This window comes from Mesoplodon densirostris, chromosome 2 (assembly GCF_025265405.1).
Source record: "Mesoplodon densirostris isolate mMesDen1 chromosome 2, mMesDen1 primary haplotype, whole genome shotgun sequence".
Classification (NCBI taxonomy): domain Eukaryota; kingdom Metazoa; phylum Chordata; class Mammalia; order Artiodactyla; family Ziphiidae; genus Mesoplodon; species Mesoplodon densirostris.
In genome coordinates, this window is record NC_082662.1 from 119,322,190 (window position 1) to 119,337,144 (window position 14,955).

Sequence of the window (14,955 nt, forward strand, 5' to 3'; positions counted from 1 at the left end):
GTCCGCCTGCCGATGCAGGGGGACACGGGTTCGTGCCCTGGTCCGGGAAGATCCCACATGCCGTGGAGCGCCTGGGCCCGTGAGTCATGGCCGCTGAGCCTGCACGTCCGGAGCCTGTGCTCCGCGACGGGAGAGGCCACATCAGTGAGAGGCCCGCGTACCGCAAAAAAAAAAAAAAATACATATTTGACAGCAATCGGAATATATTTAAAATCTCTCACAACTAAATAACAATCCCTTGAAAAAGATGATCAACATTATTAGTCATTAGGAAAATAAAAATTAAAAACCACAATGAGAATCCTCTACACACCTATTAGAAGTTAAAAATTTTTTAATAATAATAATGAAAGTTTACTTTATCAAGTGCTAACAAGGAGTAGAACAACGAATGTCTCACACACTGCTCAGAGAAAGGTAAAACGGTAGTTAGTAGTCACTTCGGAAAACAGTTCGGCAGCTTTTTTTTTTATAAAGTTAAACATACACTTACCATACAACCCAGGAATCCTACCCAGGTATGTACTCAAGAAAAATGAAACTATATATCCACCTAAAAATCTAAATGTAAATGTTTTAGTGGCTTTACTTAGATCCATCAAAAACTAAAAACAAGTGGTTTTCAGCCAGGTCATGGATAAAAAAATTGTGGTCCATCACACAATGAACTACTGACATATACAGCAACATGAATGGATCGCAAATGTGTTATGCTAAGTGAAAGAAGCAAGACTCAAACAGCTACATAATATGACTCCATTTGTAGAATGTTCCAGAAAAGATAAACTATAGGGACAGAGAGCAAATCAGTCATTGCTGGGATTTGGGGAAAAGGAACTAACTACAAACAGTCATGAGAAAACTTTCTGGAATGATTAAAATGTTCTATGCCTCCATCACGGTGGTGTTACATGACTATGCATTTGTTAGAATCCAAAGAATGGGTCAGTGAAACAAAAGGTAAATTTTACTGTATGTAAATTATCAATCAATCAATCAATCTGGCCAGAAAAGAGAATGAGAGTGTGGGGGGAGGGGGGGAGAGAATCATGCAAAGTGTTAAATGACAGATACAACCCAACAATTAAAAATACTAGATTCTCAAGCCTGTGAATATTAATAGAAGTTAGCTAACACTGGTCAATAGGCCACAATAAATGAGAGCAAAATGTCCAGTCTTCTTGCTTGAAAATTAAAATGTGGAAGAATTTTTGCTGCAAACAAAGCTGCCTTATCAGAACCACATTAAAGGCAAGATGAATCCTGAACTCATAAAAAGTCTTCAACCCTACTGTCTAGGTGACAACTAAGAATATCAGAAGCTTAAAGTAGTCCAAAGTAGTTCTAACGGTTGTACTATTAATTTGTATACATATGCTTTTTATTTTTATTTTTAAAATTTCTCTCAAGTTCATTTTAACTCCTTTGGATTCTAGGGTCTATGGAAACTGGTATGATAACTCTACCTTACCTCAGGTTCAATGGAAACATCAACTTGTAAATAATATTTCTGTCCTTGATCCCTTTACTAAGACCTGAACTCATGCTCAGTGAGTTCCCTTGAGTTACATAATCTCAGCATTCTCTTGGGTCAGTCCAGCTGGGTCAGTCCAGCTGCCTCGTTTGGCATGTCTCATTCTGCAACTGAAGTGCCCAACTCTCTTACACAGACACCCATGTTTAAATGAGACAAGGTTTCAGAATTTCCTCTTCAAGTGAAAGGTGATGGTAGAAACTACTTCAATTATTAGTAAGACATATCTGAGAGCCACACAATCCCTGGTTCCTCTTGGGAGGACAGATGTCCCACAACACTCATGACTGAACAGCTGTTCAGGGTTGATCTCCATCCAAAGTACAAATTTGCTTTTCAGTCTTAGGTCCCACAGTCCATCTGGAATCAACCAGTCCTATTTTTCTCCAGCCCCAGTTTTTGCTTTTAAGCTGAAATGGCTCAATTTAAATTCATTCTCCTTACCTTACTGCTTTTCTACTTCACAATAAACACTTCTCCAAGCCAACTTTCCCAACTCCTGCTGCCAGCCCCACTCTAACAGTACAGTGTTTATTAATCAGACAGAGAACTTCAGACACTGAATTCAAAGGATGACCCCAAGGAAACTGAAATTCATACTACATGAACATGTTTACAGGGGGGCAGGCCTTTAGTTCTGGGCTACTCTCTATTAAAGTACTCAGAGGAGTTAAATATACTACACTGTCTCCTCTGGTAAGCGGGACAGAGGAGCAGAAACAATAAATGTTTCTGGATCAGGGAAATTAATCTCTATTCCTATCTTGCAGAAGATGTAACAGCACTGGGTAACCCAACTGTACAGCAGCTCTAGCCTCCCTTTTTTATCTAAATTATAGGCCTCTGGCACCACCCAGTGGCCCATTTGTACAGAGACATGCTAGTAATGCAACAATGTACAAGGCAATACAGGATCTACAAATATAAATAAGGCAGTCATAGTACCTTTTGTAGCCAATAAGCAATTAGAAAAACAGGTATACAACTATGATACAAGAGACACAAGTGTCAGTACCATTTAAAAAAAAAAAAAAAGGAATTTCCTAGCAGTCCAGTGGTTAGGACTCAGCTCTTTCACTCCCATGGCCCGGGTTCAATCTCTAGTCAGGGAGTTAAGATACTGAAAGCCAAGTGGCGTAGCCAAAAAAGGAAAAAAAAAAGAAAACATGAACAGAATGTTGTTGTAGTTCAACAGAGTAAAGGATTATGTTTAGTCAGGGAGAAAGGAAAAGCTTCCATGGAGAAATTAGCTTTTAAACTGGACTTTGAATGAAGGAGAGGATTTCAATGGGTAGAACTGAGGAAGCTATTCCATCAGGAACACCATGAGAAAAGACATGGAAGATGAAAAACCTGATTATGTTCAACAAAATACATGGGTAGTCTGGCTTGGCTAGATGCTGGGGTACAGTTCATTAGTTAAGAAGTACAGTAGGGCTTCCCTGGCGGCGCAGTGGTTGAGAGTCCGCCTGCCGATGCAGGGGACGCGGGTTCGTGCCCCGGTCCAGGAAGATCCCACATGTCGCGGAGCGGCTGGGCCCATGAGCCATGGCCACTGGGCCTGCGCGTGTGGAGCCTGTGCTCCGCAATGGGAGAGGCCACAGCAGTAGAAGGGTGTGTGTGTGTGTGTGTGTGTGTGTGTGTGTGTGTGTGTGTGTGTGTGTGTGTGTGTGTGTGTGTGTGTGTGTGTGTGTGTGTGTGTGTGTGTGTGTGTGTGTGTGTGTGTGTGTGTGTGTGTGTGTGTGTGTGTGTGTGTGATCAGGAAGATTTTGTTAAGGATAATAAGATGGACTGAAATGTACAGTTGCCAAAGTTAAGAAGCAATGAGACCCTTAGGCTGATGGCAGAGGAAATTAAAGGAATGGGGTCAACGTGTGAAACACTGTAGAGGCAGAATTGATAGAATTTGGCTCAATGAGCAGTAACAAAGCTCAAAAAAGACAAGTTTGAGTCTGGGTGCACAGAGGAAATCAAGTACCATAAACGAGAGACTGGCATGTGGGGGGAAGAGAGGAATTTGATTTTGATTATGTTTAAAATCCAAGTTGACATGTCAGGAAAGTAAGTGGAAAATCAATGTATGTCTGAAATCTGAGAAATAAATTAGGGCCAGAGATACAGGCTTGAGAATTATTTGTACAGATAAGCTTCAAAATCAAATCCCTTGTAAATTATACCTCACTAAAAAAACAAAACAAATAAATTAAGGACTCAAGAAAGGAAAAAAATCTTGGGGAATACCTACCCTTGGAAAAAAGAAAGAAGAGGGAGAGAAATGCTCAGGGAAGTTGAAAGAGTAACAGTTTTAAATGACCTGGAAGTCAAGAGACGAAAAGGTTTCAAGAAAGTGGGGATGGTTCTTGTTTCAGATGCTACAGAGTACAGAAAGGTGCAAACTGAGAAAAGGCTGTAAGACTCAGAACTGCTTTTCCATGGAATTACCTCAGGAATTGAGTGAGAATGCTGGTTTTCTCCCTATTCAAGTATCATAAAATAAAAGGATTCAGCTATCTCTTCAGTTAAGTCCATTAAAATTATTTCCATAAAAAACTTATTAGGCTACCAATTAATCATAACCTGAGATCCATGTTTAAACACTTCAAAAATGTGTTCATTCATATTGTCATTTGGACAGACCTTTTATACTTTAAATACACTTTTTTAAGAAGTACTGATGGACTTCCCTGGTGGCACAGTGGTTAAGAATCCGCCTGCCAATGCAGGGAATACGGGTTTGAGCCCCAGTCCAGGAAGATCCCACATGCCACAACTAAGCCCATTCACCACGACTACTGAGTCCGTATGCCACAACTACTGAAGCCTGCGTGCCTAGAGCCCATGCTCTGCAACAAGAGAAGCCACCGCAATGAGAAGCCTGTGCACCACAACGAAGAGTAGCCCCCGCTCGCCGCAACTAGAGAAAGCCCACGCACAGCAACGAACACCCAACACAGCCAAAAATAAACAATAAATTAATTTTTTTTAAAAGTACTGAACTCTACCTTTCAGCTCAATTTGCTTCATCACTTGGCATTGAAGAGCCCTGTTTTTTTTGTTTGCTTGTTGGTTTGTTTTGCGGTACACGGGCCTCTCACTGCTGTGGCCTCTCCCGTTGTGGAGCACAGGCTCCGGACGCGCAGGCTCAGCGGCCATGGCTCACGGGCCCAGCCGCTCCGCGGCATGTGGGATCCTCCCAGACCGGGGCATGAACCTGTGTCCCCTGCATCGGCAGGCGGACTCTCAACCACTGGGCCACCAGGGAAGCCCTAGCCCTGGTTTTTAAAGACAGCATATGGTATAATGGAAAGAAAAGGGCTTTGGTGTCCGTCAGACCTCAGTTTGAATTCTACTTCAACCATCTACCCTTGAGTTTGTTTCTTCTTTTGTAAAATGGGACAATATCATAACCCTGAAGGAGCTGGTTTAGAGGATTAAACACAACATTTGCAACTGGCTGTCTGTACGTGATAGGCATTTATATTATTCTTCTAGCTTCTCATCTCTGATTCCAGACTGCATTTTCTAGAGAAACCTGGGCTTCTTCATCACTCAACAACGATCCTCCAAACATTGTACACAAATCAACACACAGTTCCAAGTCTATGAAATCTGCTTACCTACTCTCACTGGCCTTTTAAAGAATTCAGAGAACTCTGTTAATACCTTCTTTTGAGCACATTCATGTTCTATGAACTGGCGTAAAGCAATATACACAGGAGCCCACAGCATAAGTCTCTTTAAGTCTTCTGCCTTTCTAAGGTTCAGAAGATAGCCAAGATGAGAACTTCAAAGCAATCATCACAAATGATGATGAGGAAGGTAAGAAGTTCTACATCAACTATACTACAAACAAGGAACTCTGTTCCTCCATTGGATGAATGCCTTCTCTCCCTGTTGGTAATACCAAATGCCCTGTGTTTATAGTTTATTGGCTTTAATTCTACTAACAGTATTTCAGAGTATGTTAGGAATGCACTAAGTGCTATCTCTAGCAACAGAGCTAAGGAATGTTTTATAATAACATTTAAGCACATTCATCTCAATTTAAATCATTTTAAGGAAAACCCATTTCTTAGGAAATTTCATTGTGTTTCCACTATGAAATGATTTATATTTACATCAGAATCCAGTCCCCATTACCAGTTTTTGCCATTCACATTTCAAATTTTTCTTAAATTGTCTGAAAGGACACTACAGAGATAAAAGGTTACAACTTACGATAAAACAATAAAGAAAGAGAGGCTAAAAACATCAAGAAGTGCCCTCCTATCTGCACGAGACTAGAGGACAGAGTATAATGTGGGTCCTAAGTAAGGTTAAAAACATACCTGATAATGTGGCAATGCTTAAAGTGCACCAGAGGAATATAGCCTCTTGGCTACCACTAGAGGTAAATCCTATAATAGCTTTCCAGATGGCTAACAACAACAACAAAAAAAAAGACATGTGAGGCAAGCATGGATGCTTCACATTAGAACTTGCCCAGACGTCCTTAAATAGTATCCTCAGAGAATAAGAGCAAATATCTAACCTCTCAGATACAATGATGAAAATTTTTGCAATAACCCAATCCATTTAGACACACTACGTTTCATTAATAAGATGCCATCTTTGTCAAATTAATCATTCACTATCCCCTGTTTGCAAACTCAGGGCAGCCTTAATTCATTAGTTTATCTTTGGCATACACATTCCTTGGGTTAAGGCAGTACTTGAGAAACTGGGCTTCTGGCCCAGAAACTACGTCCTGTAGAGGTAGAGATAAAGACTGCTATAAAGAAGTGACCAATTCATAAAATGTATCACATTCTAATTTTTAAAGACCTTTCAAGGACTTTCTTCTCATTCCAAGAATAACTGAATCAGTAAACAAGAACAGGTAGCCCCTTTTTCTGACCAATTTTAACAGTGATGAAGTTTCTTGGGTATACTCACAAAAATGAAAGATGAAAAGTTTTCAGTATTACTGTAAAGCTAATCTAAAATCACCAGCATTTGGCTCTGAAACTAAGATATACATAGTCACTACTTCCATGACTGTTGCTGATTCAATTCTTTCAGTTGCCTGGGTTCCAAATGGCTGAGGGTAAATAACAGATTACCTTGGCTCACTGATGATCTGCTTTAAAACAAACAAAAAAATTCAATCTTAAAAACTAACTCTAGTTCTTCCCTGGTGGCGCAGTGGTTGAGAGTCTGCCTGCCTATGGAGGGGACACGGGTTCGTGCCCCAGTCCGGGAAAGTCCCACATGCGGCAGAGCAGCTGGGCCCGTGAGCCATGGCCACTGAGCCTGCGCGTCCGGAACCTGTGCTCCGCAATGGGAGAGGCCACAGCAGTGAGAGTTACCGGGAAAAAAAAAAAAAAAAAACAAAAAGCTAACTCTAACACCAATATGATGTAATAAAAAGCTGCTTGGATAACTCTGTCTTTTATAATCTGGACTCTTCCTAGACATGTTTAGAATAACTTTTCTACAGTAGAAATAATCCAGAAATAAATCTATCTACTGAAAACAAAGGTCAACCCGTCACTTCATGATTTTTAAAGCCTGTAACTCACCTGACAGAATACAGGACCTAGACCATGAAACTCTGAAGATCTCAGTCTCCCACAACAGGGCATACTTCTATAGAATATCTTCTACTGGAGTCCGTTTGCTTTTGAAATGCCAGTATTATTTTAAACTGGCAACAAAAAGACATTTCTTTTAGCTTTCTCTGAAGACAAGCTTCTGTCTTAGGTTGATCCTAGTCAAAACTAAGGATCATAGCACTGAGACTGATTCTTATACATTTAACAGGCTGCTGAATAAAATGCCCTGTCAGGTTGGTGGTAGGAACTAAGGTCATAAGCATACCTAGCCTCCCACTGCAGCCACAGTAGGAAATACTTCTTAGTAAGGTGCAACAATTCTTATGCAACACCGTGAAATATAAAATATCTTCAGAAATATAAGAATTTTACAGTTGTGGTCTAAAGACTAAAAATATTGATTCACTGTATACACAGGTATCACCTGGAGCATAAAATGTGAAGCCCTTCTTGGGAGTGGTGATGGTGGGAGTGGGTTCTTACCCAGCACATACAGTAATAAGGAACAGTCAAAGTTATGCCTCTTTCAACATACTGCCTTTTCTCCTCCCACACCCACTCTCACCCTGCTGAACACAGAACTCTAGACCTCATAAATAACACACATAATAAAATGCACCTCACTATCCTCCACCCCAAGAGTCTTTACCTTTGAACAGAGAGAATTTAGACCCTAGATGGTGGTCATGAAAGTTGGTCAACTCTAAGTTGATCACTGGCCTGAATGAACACAGTTGCTTTCATAGCAATGTTATTAACACTTTCTTAATTCAGGTGCCCTTACCTCCCTCAAAAAGATGTGAAAGAAAAACCAACAAGAGGTTAAAAACTTTTTGTCTGTGCTGTCATATTATTAAGATGGTCCAGCTGGGGAGGTGAAATAAAAAACTCTGCATTCCTAACTCCCTAGACCAGATTTACTTCAGAAAGAAAGGAGACCTTTTCATGGTCTAGTTCTTTGATTAGCTATTGATGAGGACCACTGCAGAGCCCAACAGCTTGGAAAAAAAATGTATTCCTTCTATGGCAAAAAGGAAAAGGCATAAGAGGTAGCTGGAGCTGAGGTGGTGTACAACACTGAAGCTGGAAGGAAAGGAATTACAATCCTTAGGTCAACTCTGATTAGGTGAGCTAAAAGAGAGACCAAGAGGCAGGAGCAAAGAACAAAGGAGACTTATTGATGTTTAATTTAAGAATGCATTTCGAAATATACATACATCAACATCTAATATTCCTGCTGTCCTCTGGTCTTGAACTCCCACCAGACTAAACTGAATCATGTTCAGAAGACAACCCTAGGTGGGCACCTACAAAGAACACATCTAAGCTGACCAATTAAAAATGAATCTGAAGGGCTTCCCTGGTGGCGCAGTGGTTATTAAGAAGATCCCTGGTCCGGGAAGATCACAAATCCCGCGCACCACAACTACTGAGCCTGCGTTCTAGAGCCCGCGTGCCACAACTACTGAAGCCGGCGCACCCAGAGCCCATACTCCGCAACAAGAGAAGCCACTGCGATGAGAAGCCCATGCACCACAACAAAGAGTAGCCCCCGCTCGCCACAACTAAAGAAAGCCCGCACACAGTGACAAAGACCCAACATAGCCAAAAATAAAAATTAATCAATTAATTTTAAAAAAATGAATCTGAAAAATTAACCAGAAAAACGTGTTCAAAAGCAAAATGCAAAGAAGTGTAAACTAACATATAACTTATTCAAAGCTATATCAATGATGTACAAAGAAAAGAGAAAATAGTTTTTTTAGTGTCCATCTTGGGCTAGGCATAATGTAAGACCTTTATATAAGCTTCCTCATACAATACTGACAATGACCCTAGGACATAAGCAGTATTATCCCACTTTTACGGATGTGGAAATTAAGACTCAGAAAAGTTGAAGTAACTTGCCCAAGGTCACATGGCTAATAAATCTTAGTACAGTATTTAAACCCAGACCTACCCAGTTCTAAAGACTGTATTCTCCCCTTTTTATGTTATTGATACACATACATACTGCCAATAATAATCTTATTCTAGTTCATAGTGAGCAATTTCTAATCAGAACACTGTGTGGAATAAAACTCACCAATGTCACACTCAACCTCTTCCTACTACAAATCATAAAGATATTAAGAATCAGCCAGGCCTACCTTCCAGAGCCACTCAGCTCTTCTGTCACAGCCTAAGAAACTCAACCACAGCACTATTCTCTGCTACCAGAAATCCAACACCCTTACAAAAATTACATTTACAAGTATGTCCTAACTCCCTGTGTGGCACTGGCCCCTGCTGCTGAATGCACAGGATGATTCCTCTGCTAACCAAGAATTCTTCAGACCAGATATAAAAGAGCACCACTACTTTTTTTTTTTTACCCAAAATTTATCACTGTGTCGTGAAAAGTTGGAATTCTGAGGTGGATTGGACTCAGTCACCAACTAAAGGCAGCACCGCTCATCACTCACTAGCTTTTAGTTAAAAGCAGCTAAATATTCTCCATAGCAAGAAATGACAATCTAAAGTCCTGAGAGGCAGAGACTTGATTTGACAAAACGCTAAACAGAACTCAGGCAAAGTAGTTCCCAGCTTTTAACAGTGTAAGAAACACGATCCGCACAAAGGCAAAACACAAGGCAAATGAATAAAGAAAGAGGGAGATACATTCACTTCTAGGCTTAACTGTAGTCATGTGAAGATATACAGCAATAGTTTAGGACAGAAAGTCAAGAGGCGCAGAGCCAATTAAACTCGTAAAAGTAATTTAACCAGAGCTGGAACAAAGCCAAGAACAATACCCGACTCTTTGGGAAACTGTGGTAGGTATTTTATGACTAGTGGTCAGCACTTGAGCACCAGGGTAGGGTCTGTCTTGCACTCAGGAATTTAAATGCCTTCAACTCCTACTCACCTTTCCTCCTTTATCACTGAAGTAGGGCCAGGCTGAGCTCCTGAGAAAATAGGTCTGTAGATTCACTGAAGAACTGAGAAAAGTTAAAGTTTAAATGGCAAAGGTGTCTCTTCTACTAAACATAATAAAAAATATTTATTAATACATGTTAGTATTTTTCAGACCTCCTCAGAACTATGTAGAACCACCGTAATTTATCTAATTCTGACTACTGAACAAATTACTTACACTGTTACAGAAATTAAAGGAACCAGGCAAGTAATCTACCAGCTCCACTAAAACGTAGAAGTCATTTAAAAGGAAAACCTGAATCTTTTCAACGCTAACCCCTAACCAAACCTCTCAACAAGAAGCCACAGAGCAGGGGGGAAATCCCGGAGAGAACGTGATAGCGCTAATGCCGGTTTGTTTACAGAGACTCCAGCAACAATCATATGAGTCAGAAACTCAAGCCACCAGATGCTTTCCAACTAACAGGGACCAAATGGGACCGTTCTACGGTGTCCTGAAAGATTTAGGGGTGAGGGGAGGCAGGCTACGAGAATTACATTACAAAAGGTACAGGAACAGACAGCAACAACTGACTGCGGGGTAATCTTGGACCTCGGCCTTCCGTACAAGGTGCTGGGCCCGAGAACTCGGGATGGGGGAGGGGGCACACTGCTCGGTGGTCCTGAGGTGACGGGGAAACGCAGGGGAAGCCGCGTCCCCCAATCTAAAGGGGAGAAAAGCGCACACAAATGGGTCACCCGACGAGGCAAGACGTCCCTGTAGATTGCGGGGCAGGCTCCTGGGGTCAACCCTGGGGCTGACCTGAGGGAAATGCAGCCAATCCTCCCGGAGGTGACTCAGGTCAGGGGAAGAAGCCCTGAGCCCTGGGAGGTTGGGAAAGGAGTCAAACCTATCTTGAAGAGGAGTGGGCCAGGGGAGAGGGGGGCAGGCCAAGCCGGAACGAGACACGGACCGGGTAGGTCAAGGGGGGGGTGTCCGGCTGGGGCAGTTACAAGCACGGGAGCCGGCGAGGCTCAGCAGCCCGCTTCCTGTCTTGGGTCATCCTTCTGCCAGAGGCTGCTCCGACTGCTCCACGCCCAGCCGCCCCGTCCACTGCCGCCACCACCGCCGCCGCCATCTTACACTGGCCAGCGGCCGCCACCACCACCGCCTCCGCTCTCTGCGCTTGCGCCTGCGCCGCCACACTTTCCGGCCCCGTTTGCGACGATGTGCTGGAGAAGACTGGGGGAAGAGCGGTCGCGCGAGCTCTCCGCTCCGAACCCTCCTCGAAGGACGCATAGGGGGCGGGGCTTAAGACCGACGGAAAACGGAGCGAGGGGCGCGTGCGCAATACTGAGGAGGCAAAGAAGTTGTTTTCGTGGTGTTTCGGGCAGCTGACTTTGATGCTGAAAAGAAATACGAATTAGACGTCTCCCGGAATTGTGGTGAAAATCAGCTTCATTTCTAAGCGGCTGGCAGGCAACCTCCTGGGCGACCTCCAATTTTGCCCTGTTTTTTAATACTGAGAACAAGCAGTTCTCTCCAGAAGATTTCTTCTGAAAACCCCATTTCCTTTGGGGTTGACCTTGTTAAGTGGTTTCTATACCCACGAGAGCCATTTACCCCCGAGACCTCCATTTTCCTTTTTTTTTTTTTTTTTTTTTTGCGGTACGGGGGCCTCACTGTTGTGGCCTCTCCCGTTGCGGAGCACAGGCTCCGGACGCGCAGGCTCAGCGGCCATGGCTCACGGGCTCAGCCGCTCCGCGGCATGTGGGATCTTCCCGGACCGGGGCACGAACCCGTGTCCCCTGCCTCGGCAGGCGGACTCTCAACCACTGCGCCACCAGAGAAGCCCATTTTCCCATTTTTTAATAAGGAATTCAGAAGCCTGAGGTGCAGCTAAGCTGTTCAGGAGGTTCTTTCTCTGAAGGGGAGTAGTGTGTTGAAGTTGCCCAAGAATTGGACGGGGTATGTACACTCTGCCTCGTTCTGACACCTGAAGGAAGAGTGCAGAAGGCCCCTGAAAAGGTTACTCCCAGCTGCCAGGCCAGGGGGTTTCTTCATTTTTTTTTTTAATTTTTTGCTTTATAACAAAATGAATCAGTTATACATATACATATGTTCCCATATCCCCTCCCTTTTGCGTCTCCCTCCCACCCCTCCAGGCGGTCACAAAGAACCGAGCTGATCTCCCTGTGCTATGCGGCTGCTTCCCACTAGCTATCTACCTTACGTTTGGTAGTGTATATATGTCCATGCCGCTCTTTCACTTTGTCACAGCTTACCCTTCCCCCTCCCCATATCCTCAAGTCTATTCTCTAGTAGGTCTGTCTTTATTCCTGTCTTACCCCTATGTTCTTCATGACATTTTTTTTCTTAAATTCCATATATATGTGTCAGCATACAGTATTTGTCTTTCTCTTTCTGACTTACTTCACTCTGTATGACAGACTCTAGGTCCATCCACCTCATTACAAATAGCTCAATTTCATTTCTTTTTATGGCTGAGTAATATTCCATTGTATATATGTGCCACATCTTCTTTACCCATTCATCAGATGATGGACACTTAGGTTGTTTCCATCTCCGGGCTATTGTAAATAGGGCTGCTATGAACATTTTGGTACATGTCTCTTTTTGAATTATGGTTTTCTCAGGGTATATGCCCAGTAGTGGGATTGCTGGGTCATATGGTAGTTCTATTTGTAGTTTTTTAAGGAACCTCCATACCGTTCTCCATAGTGGCTGTACCAATTCACATTCCCACCAGCAGTGCAAGAGTGTTCCTTTTTTTCCACACCCTCTCCAGCATTTATTGTTTCTAGATTTTTGGATGATGGCCATTCTGACTGGTGTGAGATGATATCTCATTGTAGTTTTGATTTGCATTTCTCTAATGAGTAAAGATGTTGAGCATCCTTTCATGTGTTTGTTGGCAGTCTGTATATCTTCTGTGGAGAAATGTCTATTTAGGTCTTCTGCCCATTTTTGGATTGGGTTGTTTGTTTTTTTGTTATTGAGCTGCATGAGCTGCTTATAAATTTTGGAGATTAATCCTTTGTCAGTTGCTTCATTTGCAAATATTTTCTCCCATTCTGAGGGTTGTCTTTTGGTCTTGTTTATGGTTTCCTTTGCTGTGCAAAAGCTTTGAAGTTTCATTAGGTCCCATGTGTTTATTTTTGTCTTTATTTCCATTTCTCTAGGAGGTGGGTCCAAAAGGATCTTGCTGTGATTTATGTCATAGAGTGTTCTGCCTATGTTTTCCTCTAAGAGTTTGATAGTTTCTGGCCTTACATTTAGGTCTTTAATCCATTTTGAGCTTATTTTTGTGTATGGTGTTAGGGAGTGATCTAATCTCATACTTTTACATGTCCCTATCCAGTTTTCCCAGCACCACTTATTGAAGAGGCTGTCCTTTCTCCACTGTACATTCCTGCCTCCTTTATCAAAGATAAGGTGACCATATGTCCGTGGGTTTATCTCTGGGCTTTCTATCCTGTTCCATTGATCTATCTTTCTGTTTTTGTGCCAGTACCATACTGTCTTCATTACTGTAGCTTTGTAGTATAGTCTGAAGTCAGGGAGCCTGATTCCTCCAGCTCCATTTTTCGTTCTCAAGATTGCTTTGGCTATTCGGGGTCTTTTGTGTTTCCATACAAATTGTGAAATTTTTTGTTCTAGTTCTGTGAAAAATGCCAGTGGTAGTTTGATAGGGATTGCATTGAATCTGTAGATTGCTTTGGGTAGTAGAGTCATTTTCACAATGTTGATTCTTCCAATCCAAGAACATGGTACATCTCTCCATCTATTTGTATCATCTTTAATTTCTTTCATCAGTGTCTTATAATTTTCTGCATACAGGTCTTTTGTCTCCTTAGGTAGGTTTATTCCTAGATATTTTATTCTTTTTGTTGCAATGGTAAATGGGAGTGTTTCCTTGATTTCACTTTCAGATTTTTCATCATTAGTATATAGGAATGCCAGAGATTTCTGTGCATTAATTTTGTATCCTGCTACTTTACCAAATTCATTGATTAGCTCTAGTAGTTTTCTGGTAGCATCTTTAGGATTCTCTATGTATAGTATCATGTCATCTGCAAACAGTGACAGCTTTACTTCTTCTTTTCCGATTTGGATTCCTTTTATTTCCTTTTCTTCTCTGATTGCTGTGGCTACAACTTCCAAAACTATGTTGAATAAGAGTGGTGAGAGTGGGCAACCTTGTCTTGTTCCTGATCTTAGTGGAGTGGAAATGGTTTCAGTTTTTCACCATTGAGGATGATGCTGGCTGTGGGTTTGTCATATATGGCCTTTATTATGTTGAGGAAAGTTCCCTCTATGCCTACTTTCTGCAGGGTTTTTATCATAAATGGGTGTTGAATTTTGTCGAAAGCTTTCTCTGCATTTATTGAGATGATCATATGTTTTTTCTCCTTCAATTTGTTTATATGGTGTATCACGTTGATTGATTTGCGTATATTGAAGAATCCTTGCATTCCTGGAATAAACCCCACTTGATCATGGTGTATGATCCTTTTAATGTGCTGTTGGATTCTGTTTGCTAGTATTTTGTTGAGGATTTTTGCATCTATGTTCATCAGTGATATTGGCCTGTAGTTTTCTTTCTTTGTGACATCCTTGTCTGGTTTTGGTATCAAGGTGATGGTAGGCCAGGGGCTTTCTAACCAGTAGGCCAGGGTGAAAGGCTCCTTGTCACCTCCTCTACCGCTACCATCCTATTATAAGTCATTATATATTACCTAGACTATTGCAATAGTCGCCTAGCTGGTTTGTGTACTTCCATTATTGCCCTGCTAGTTAAATAAAGGCAGCCAGAGTGACCTTTTAAAATGTAAGCCAGGTCATATTATTGCCTGCTCAGAACCTCCAAAAGCTTCCCATCACACAGTAAAAATCAAAATGATCAA

General features: G+C 42.0%; 1 protein-coding gene across 3 annotated transcripts in view; it reads right to left on the minus strand.

The window, feature by feature from the left end:
• The window catches only part of DCAF8 (DDB1 and CUL4 associated factor 8), a 43,377-nt gene extending 32,071 nt beyond the window's left edge, over positions 1-11,306 (minus strand). Inside the window, exons 1-2 of one of the 3 annotated variants that reach the window (XM_060090799.1) lie at positions 11,171-11,305; positions 10,037-10,109 (exon numbers count right to left, since the gene is read on the minus strand). The gene's annotated coding sequence lies outside the window, so the exon portion shown is untranslated. The other 2 variants (XM_060090798.1, XM_060090800.1) reach the window with 2 other exon arrangements.
• Positions 11,307-14,955: the final 3,649 nt, after the last annotated feature.